Raw genomic sequence first — 10,356 nt, 5'->3', positions numbered from 1 at the left:
TATGAGAATAATATAATAAAGGAGAAATCATATTGTTTAATTAATATTAGTCAAGAATTAATAAGAACTAAGTTTGTGATTAAAAGACATTAATTGAACTTAAGGGACTTGAACTGTCAATTGTATGATAGTTGAATATTGAGCTAATGGACTCCATATTAAAGGGGTGGACGAATTCTATGGGGAAACCCATTAGAAATCGTCCAAGGCCTTTAAGAAGGGAGCCCATGGGTTGCTTAGGGCTTAAGCATCCAAATTAGGGTTTCCTTGTTAGATAACCCTAATAGCCTCACTATTTAAAGAACCCTTATACCCCAAAAACATGGACAAGCTTCCTTCTAGGGTTTCCACACGTTTTGGGCAGCCTCCTTCTCTTCTCCTCTTCATCCCCTTGCTCTTGGTGTTTGTGAACCATTAGAGGAGTGACATTTGTGACTCTAAGCTTTCTAAAATCATTGCAAGGAGGAATTGTGATTGTTATTTCTACATAACAATCAAGGTAATATCTTAAACCCATTCTTATGTTAATATGATTACTTGTATACTAGAACTAGGGTTTATAGTCTTGGATGAATTGCATGTACAATAGAGAAACCTAGATCCAAGTATTAGGGTTTGTATGAGCACATAGGATGTCTTACTGCCAAAACCCATCAGGTTGCACATTGATAATAAGTAAACGCACCAATAACTTGGTGTTATAAAACTTATTGTTGTGTGTGATTCGATCGGTGAATGCAAGAAAGCATATGAGTCAAAGTTTATCCATTCCTTTTACCCAAAGTGGGATAAAAACGATATATGTGGGGCCCTCGATGATTTAGTGATGACACTTAAGCGCTTGGCCAAGCCGGGAATAAGTTGATGTGTTCAATTGCAGTCTGTTGTCAGTCGTCATAAACCGGAAGTCGGGAAACAGTATAGAGAGATTGATTGAAACTCATGTCTTGTGTCTATACGATATCTTGAGAATGGAGGAATATATAATCCCTTATCTAAAGGACACGCTATCTGAAAAGATCAGAGTTGGCTACGATTGCTGATCAGGTTCTGAAGTCATACGAAAAATAGTTATTAGACTTATCCAAGTGGGAGACTGTTGGATTAGTGTCTAACTCCATAACTATTTTGGTATGTACTTGACCCGATTATGAGCATGATCCTTTTGGGTTGCCTTCACCATAGCAATTCGTAAGATGAATTAAGGAGAGAGAGGTTTAATTATGATTTATTAATATATTATGAGAATAATATATTAAAGGAGAAATCATATTGTTTAATTAATATTAGTCAAGAATTAATTAAGAATTAATTTTTGTGGCTAAAAGAGATTAATTAAACTTAGGGGACTAGATTTGTAATTATAAGATAATTGCAATTGGGCTATGGATTATCTAAATAATATATGTTGGATAAATTCTATGGGAAGCCCATTAAGAATTCATCTAAGGGATATGTTAAAAGAGTCCATGGGCTGCTTAGGGCTTAAGCATCCAGATTAAGGTTTCCTAGTTGCAAACCCTAATAGCCTACATGTATATAAAGGCCCTCTATGCACCAAAAACGTGGCGAACGCTTGGATTAGGGTTTCTAGACGATTTTGGCAACCTCCTCTCTTCTTTTCTTCATATTGTTGTTTAGTGGTGTTTGTGACTCCATTAGAGGTGCAACACTTGAGGCACTAGGCTTTCTGAAGCCAATCAAAGCAAGGAATTGATTATTATTACAATATAACAATCAAAGGTAATTACTAAACCCTTATTTTAGTTCTTATATGATAGATCTAGGGTTTATAGCTTTGGGTATTCAATTGCATGTTCATTAGACAAACTAGATCCAAAAGCTATTAAGGTTTGCATGTACACCATATGAATGATGTTTTGCTCAAACCATCATAAAGATCCTCCAAATTTAACATATTTTATTAGTTTATGTCTGAGAATACCTAATCAGAATAATATAAGATAATTAATTCATATCATTCGAACAAAACTAATCATAAGCATCAAATAAGAATAACTAATTTTTAACAATTATCGCTTATGTTTATTTAATTATTTATTTATTTTGTAGATTTTTATTTACAATTATAACGTTCGTTTGAAATATTGAAATAGATGTAAGAAATATGAACAAAATATTAAAATTGAATGAGAATACTAACATAGATGTAATAATTACGACATTTATCCTTCATAAATATTCTTGAATGTAAAGACACCTTGTATTTATAAAAAACATGTGGTTTTTCAATAAGAACAATGTATTTATACGGTTTAAAATATAATAAACAAATATTTATACGATTTCAAATGAAAAATTGTCAATATTGAACAAAATTGGAAAAAAAAACGTTTTCGATTTAGAACAAAAAAATAGAGCACCAAAACTGTAAAAAATAAAAATAAAACTTAATGTCAAAATTGAAAAAAAATGAAAAATTAGAGTCTTTTGTAGAAAAAAATTCAGTTTTGACATGTCAAAATGTCATGTTAGCATGTCATGTCAAGAAAATCGACATGTCATCATGTCACGTCAGCATACAACCGAGTTGACCGGTCAAGTGGTCAGAACTGTAACAAATTGGAAAACACAATATCAAATTTGAGACAAAAAACACATTGTCAATTAAAAATTTGATGTAAACTTGATGACTTATGTGTTATGTTCCCTATGAAGAAACTATTGATGCATTTTTTTAGACAAAAAAAAAACAAACATTTCTACTTTCATCAACTAATTTTCAAAAAATAATACAAAACAGTAAAATAACCAAAATAATCATCAACTTTTCCTATGGTATCTGCGAAAGTGCAGCATCTTCAAAATGATAACGTCATATGAGAAGAAAGTGCAACATCTTCAAAATGATGACGTCATATGAGAAATTTGGGGTGTGCAAAAAAGCGCACAAACCGCCCACACCACACCGCATAATGCGGTTTACAATTCCGCGGTGCGGTTTGCGGTTCGTAATTTTGTCAAACCGCACTATGCGGTGCAATTTGCGGTTTATAGTTACCGAACCGCAGTTCAAACTGCACCGCGTCGTATTAATGTGTGCGTGTGTGTGTGTCTATATATATATATATATATATATATATATATATATATATATATATATATATATATATATATATATATATATATATATATATATATATATATATATATATATATATATGGAAAAGTGAATATACCCATAAGGGTATATAAGTTTAGATACCCAAACTCACTATACTATGTCATTGTGTATCATATATATACATTGTAATTGTCCAATGTTCTTATAATTAAACTTCTAACTTGATTTACTTCCAAAAATTTTATAATTTCACATTTATCTTCCTCTCATATAATTTTCATTTTAAACTATAATATATATAACCTAATAGGTGTTCGGCCAAAAAATGTGATGTAAGAGGAAGATAATAGTGAAATTTTGAAAATCTTGAAAGTAAATCAAGTTAGGATTGATGTTTAAGAACATTATAATGAATATATCAAACAAAATGATGTGTTATAATGCGTTCGGGTACCTAAGCTTATATACCCTTAAGGGTATATTCACTTTTCCCATATATATATATATATATATATATATATATATATATATATATATATATATATATATATATATATATATATATATAGGGTAAGGTTCAATAGAGAACCATAATTAACCAAGGAACCAATTTTTTTTTCAACTTTTAGAACGTATTTTTTTATCAAAAAAACTAAAAATACAGAAATTCATAACTTTTTATCTTTTTTCCAATGATATAAAATTCGAATTTTTTTTTACGTCAAATTCACAATGTGAATCTTCGAAAATTCACAACGTGAATCCGGATTCACACGGTGAATCCGAAAAATATTTTTCACATTCACAATGTTAATATATGAATTTAGATATTTTTAGATTTTTTTTCAATAAAGAATAAGCTCTACAAATTGAAAAAAAGATTTGGTTCCTTGAAGAACCCATAATTATGGTTCTCTATTGAACTTTTCTCTCTCTCTCTCTCTCTTTCTCTCTCTCTCTCTCTCTCTCTCTCTCTATATATATATATATATATATATATATATATATATATATATATATATATATCAAAGTTTCCAATCACCAAACACTTCATACTGTCTAATAACTTTTTTTCTATATCACGATGGTTTAATATGATAATTAAAGACTTACTTAACTTAAATATGATAATTATAGTCTTTTAAGTCTTTAATTATCATATTTAACCATCGTGATATAGAAAAAAAGTTATTGGACAATATGAAGTGTTTGGTGATTGGAAACTTTGATATATATATATATATATATATATATATATATATATATATATATATATATATCAAAGTTTCCAATCACCAAACACTTCATACTGTCCAATAACTTTTTTTCTATATCACGATGGTTAAATATGATAATTAAAGACTTAAAAGACTATAATATCAAATTTCATAAGTCATAACAACTTAGCAAAAACATTATGTTGTTTTTTTTGGTTGCAATATATATGTCTTTTAAAGGGTATGCAATATAATTAATAAATTTTGAAAGTGTTTAAATGACATGAATAACAACCAAAGTTATAAATTGAAACAACTTATCAAACTGCATAAACCGCACAAACCGCCCGCGTGAAACCGCACCACATAATGCAATTTAGAACTTTTGTGGTACGGTTTAGAGCTTTTGTAGTGCGGTTTGCGGTTTCCAAAAAAACTCAAACCGCATGTGCGGTGCGGTTTCAACTCTAAACCGCACCAAACCGCACCGCGAACACCCCTATGAGAAATGATGATGTGACAATACAAACGACGTAGTTTTAAAAGAAAACAAAAATCTAAAAAAAAAATCCTAAATACCATCTAACAAAATACAATAATAATAATAACTAGAAAGGTTACCCCCGCTACGCGGGGGTCAAAGTTGATGTGACAATACAAACGACGTAGTTTTAAAAGAAAACAAAAATCTAAAAAAAAATCTTAAATACCATCTAACAAAATACAATAATAATAATAACTAGAAAGGTTACCCTCGCTACGCGGGGGTCAAAAACTTTCAATGTTGTTTCCGAATCGATAAATATGACAGACGTAGAAAGTGCAAGGATGAAAAGCCCGGACTTTGCCACGGACCGTTTTTTTCATGTTTTTATGAAAAAATGTAAAAGTTTGACTGCAAGGACCAGAAGTGTCAAAATGGCTAAAGAATTAAAGGGGTAAGAATTAGCAACTTTTTCGAAAAGGGATCAAAGTTGTCAAACCATTAAAGTTTTGTGACCAAACTTTAAATATTAAAAGGTTCTTAAAAAGTGTAAAATTATTAATTGTAAGGACCAAAAGTGTCAAAATGGCCAAAGAATGAGGAGCCCAAAAAAATGACAAGTTTAGTATTCCTAAGATTCATTTCTTTAATATATATATATATATATATATATATATATATATATATATATATATATATATATATATATATATATATATATATATATATATATATATATATTAATAATAATAATAGAGGTATTTTTTTGCTCCAGAACTTTTCAAGCTTTCCTTTACTATATAAATGACCTTTTGAAGATTTCTAACACAAAAATCTTCAAAAATAACTGGATTGTTTGGACTTTTGCAAATAAAACCTATAATTTTTACGCTGTCATTTGTGTTGAGAATTCTTTTTTTCTTTCAAAACCACGTTATCTTGTTTGCGAAGTTATAAATGACATCATCATTTCGCAAATGGTTTGTCATTTCGAAATTCATGACTATTTTGAACTAATGTTTAATTATTATTTTAAAATTAAATATATTTATATTTTTTTTACATTGTTTTTCTAGATATAAATAATGGTAGAGGTCCGAGGCTCCGAGCATCCCGTTAAAGGGCACCAATCCTAAGCCTTTGCATATGAAGGGGTCATGGGCCATGGGTGAGATAGCGTGATGAGCCATATTTGATGTTGAATTGAGAGGGAAAGGGGTTGTACTTGCTTTTGTATTGTTTAAGTCAGTTGGACCCCATTGTTTTTTATCATCAAAAATTCCAAATTGTAGGGTGACCACTTTTTCCATCGTTTCTTTTCATTAATTATATTGATAAAACTAGAAGTCAAGTGATTCGATGTATATATTTCGAGTAACAATTATTCACATCATGCATGAAAAGTTGTTTCATATACCGAGTTAAACCTCATATCACTGTATTTGAGAAAAGTTGGGCGGTTTCATACATCCAATAGCTAAGATCTCAGTTGCATACAACAATATCAAGAATATAATTCAACTTTTTATCTGTAATATTCACATTTGAATTCGATTTTACATGAGTTTTGTGAAAATTAATGTATTATATTGATCGTATGTCGTAAACCGGTAAACGTGTCAAAAATAAAATTTGTTTTTCCAATGTAGATAGAACAAACATAGTTGACTCCACATAAAGTATTTGGTCAGATTGTATGCCAAGTAATTTTAATTTAAGAAAATGATTATTGAAAAACTAAAGTAGTATGTCTGATTTGAAAAAAAATAAAAACTTTATAACCGTAAATAATTTAAACTGGAATTAATAAGTTATATAATGACTTAAGTTATATGCAAACAAAATTGAAAATAAAATCAAACAAGGTAAATGATTTGTGGATTTTTCTGTCAAAGAGATCCGGTTGGTTATTGATGATTTTGTTTTACCCCGTACTCGGGGGTGTTTGGCTTATATATTTGAAGGCCAAAAGTCTTTTTGACAAAAGTTACAAAAAGTCATGATTTTCTGATTTTTCTAAAAAGTTATTTTTCTTTATATCAAAAATCTAAAAGTTGCTTTTAAAATGTTTTTAGTACCAAACATCTTTTGCATTTTATCTTTTCCAAAAAGAACTTTTGAGCTCTCAAAAGACAAGCCAAACACCCCCAGGCCCTAATACTCAGACAAGGTGGAATTCGTTGATTCCAGTCAAGGTCGATATCTGTTGCTGGAGAACTAACATGAATCGACTTCAAACTAAAGATAATTTAGCTGCTAGAGGTATAGATGTTCCTTGCTCTTTAGGTCCAATTTGTTCGAATGAAGTGGAAACCGCAACACACTTTTTTTTGCATGTGAGGTTGCTAAACCTCTTTTGTCGAGAGTATTTAATTGGTGTGATATTGATTGCTTGGGTGGCTATCATTAGCACTTCATGGTGGGTGATTTGGAACCATAAATAAATATGTGTTTGAACATATTAAGCCTACGAATGATAGGTTATTTGAAGATATGGTTGCTTTTTATTTTAATTGAGTGGTTCATAGGAAACTTAAATTTTGAATTAGGTTGAATTTATGGCTTCAAAATCCAATTCTAAGCGTTTTGATGTAATTTTTGTTTGTCTTGGTCTCTAGCTTATTGCTAGTGTTTATTTATTTATATATATTTTTTGTGTGTGTTTTATAAAATTTAGCCGTTTGATAAAAAAAATTTGTGGAATGTGATCGTTTATGAGTAAAAAATTACATGATTAGAATAATTTATTTATCTTTCATTTTGATTGTTTAAGATAAAATCACATTAAAATAATTTTGGTTTTAACAACAAGTTACAATCTTAAATCATAAACACCATATGTTATTCCAATTATTTGTATTAGTCTATTAGTTTTGCAATATGTTCAATACGCATAAGGGTGTCTGACACTCCTCCAACTCAATTGTCACTTCATTGTCACACCAACTTTTCTATCATATACCATATATATCATAGTCATTACAACAGATGATTTTACATAATGTTCTAATACTCAATACTAATACATAGATCAAAGCCAATAACTAGAATATCGAAGTCAATACCTCGAGCATGACCTTCAAACTTGGCTTGAGGAAGAGGCTCCGTGAAAGGATCCGCCAAATTTTGATCGGTATGTACTTTGCAAATATTGATTTCACCATCGTCAACTTCATGTCGAATGTAGTTGAATCTCTGGCTAATGTGCTTGGTCTTCTTATGCGATCTGGGTTCTTTAGCCAAAGCAATAACACCCTTATTATCACAAAATACTTCTAGGGGATCCCAAATGGAAGGAACAACTCATATATCTCCAATGAACTTCTTCTTCCAAGCGGCTTCTTGTGCAGCTTCAGAAGCAGCGATGTATTCCGACTATGTAGTGGGCTGTGCTACAACACTTTTCTTGGAGCTTTTCCAAGACACTACACCCCTATTGACAATGAACACATATCCTGATTGTGACTTACAATCATCTCGATCTGTTATGAATGAAGCATCAATGTAAAACTTTACACTTAGGCTTTCTTCAACGGCTCTATAGATGAGGAACATGTCCTTAGTTCTACGCAAGTACTTAAGGATGTTCTTCACAACTATGACTTTCCCCTAGATTTTTTTTAAAACTTGCTTGTCATGCTCATAGCATAAGCATGATCCGGTCTATTAGAATTTGTGGCATACATGATGGATCCAAATGCCGAAGCATATAGAACATCTTTCATCTTGTCCAGCTCAGCCTTTGTGTTAGGACATTGGGATAAAATTAGAATCGTGCCATGTTCCATAGGTACAAATCTACTCTTATAGTTTTCCATCTTGAACGGTTTCAAGACTTTATCAATATATATACTTTGGCTCAAACTTATTAATCGTTTTGATCTATCTCTATAGATTTCGAATACAATAATATGTTGAGCCTCACCAAGATCCTTCATTGAGAAGCACTTTCCTAACCAAGCCTTTACACCTTGTAAAGTCGGAATGTGATTTCCAATGATAAGTATGTCATCCACACATGGGACCAAGAAGGTCACCGAGCTCTCACTAGTTTTCATGTAAACACAATATTGATCTTCGTTTCTAACAAAACCATACTTTGTAATTTCATCATCGAAACGATGATTCTAATTTCGAGATGCTTGCTTTAACATGTAAATTCATCTCTTGAGCTTACACACGTTATTAGGATTCTTTTGGTCGACAAAACCTTCAGACTAAACCATATAGACATCTTTTTCTAAGTGTCCATTTAGAAAAGTGGTTTTGACATCCATTTGTCATATCTCATAGTTATAATATGCAACTACAGCAATCAATATCCAATTAGATTTCATCATAGAGACTTGTGAAAAGGTTTCATCATAATTAACTCCTAGGGTTTTAGTGAATCCTTTAGCAACTGTAACGTCATGATTTTACCCCAATTTTTTCTTTTTATTTAATAATTTTTAACAGAAAATGCAATGGAAGTCTTTTATAAAATTCATAATTTAAATAAACCACACATTACCATCTTTAAAAACAACCCAGTTGTAACATCCCAAAATTTTCACCAAATTTAAACCTTTAAAAAACGACCGATTTAGTAATAAAAGTGTTTACATACTATTATTTCCAAAACATTAATCAAAATTAGAGTCTTCCATGATCCAGTCAGCTGTAAACCAAGGATGTGTACGATCATGTCTTTGCCTTGCCATGGTCCATTAAAGTACCTGAAACTATAAACCAAAATTGTAAGCACGAAGCTTAGTGAGTTCCCCCAAAATACCAACACACGAATAAATAACATATTTAAAATAACAACATACTATGAGTCCAATCAACCATCGGGTTGGAATACCCCAGGCCCCTCAACCATTGGGTTGGAATGCCAACATACTATGGGTCTAATCATCCTTGGGATGGAATACCCCAAAACATAAATCTGACTTCCTTGAGCTGGAAAACCACGTAAAGTTGCCAACTTTATGTTCATGCATGTCTAAATGAAGCTCTTAAGCTTAAAAGGACTTAATAATTGACTTAATGCATGCATAAAACTAAAACTCTCATTAAGTTTGCACTTTTATGCTCAAGGATACCAAAACCAACTCAGATCTGAAAGAACCAACCCTTAAACGACCTACTCATCCATTAACCCAAAAGGGACCAAAAGCACAAGAAACTAACTATGAAGAAATCTAAACATGTACAAGACAATATGCAAACTTGATACCTCAGAAAGTGTGACATCCCCAAATTTCACGGCCAGAAAGACCGATTTCGTTTATGCTTTTATAAAAAAATCAGAGTAATCTTTCAAAGAAAAATGTTGCGGAATTTGTTCCAAAAACAAAATATGATAAAGATTTATCAAATCATTTCCTTAAAGAAATGTAATTTCATTGTATTACAAAACTCGGGATGTCAACATCGATATAGATCAAAAGCATAAACCAAAACCATCCTAGGCCACAAAACAAAATTGGCCTAAAAAACAACATAGGGCTTACAACATTATATTTATTTTCTATAAGCTTAAAATCCATAATCTCTCGTCAGATCATCCAACTATGCTCTTGCCA

The sequence above is a fragment of the Lactuca sativa genome, chromosome 3 (assembly GCF_002870075.4).
Source record: "Lactuca sativa cultivar Salinas chromosome 3, Lsat_Salinas_v11, whole genome shotgun sequence".
Classification (NCBI taxonomy): Eukaryota; Viridiplantae; Streptophyta; class Magnoliopsida; order Asterales; family Asteraceae; genus Lactuca; species Lactuca sativa.
The sequence above is the reverse complement of the archived record's forward strand: the minus strand, read 5'-3'. Positions refer to the sequence as shown.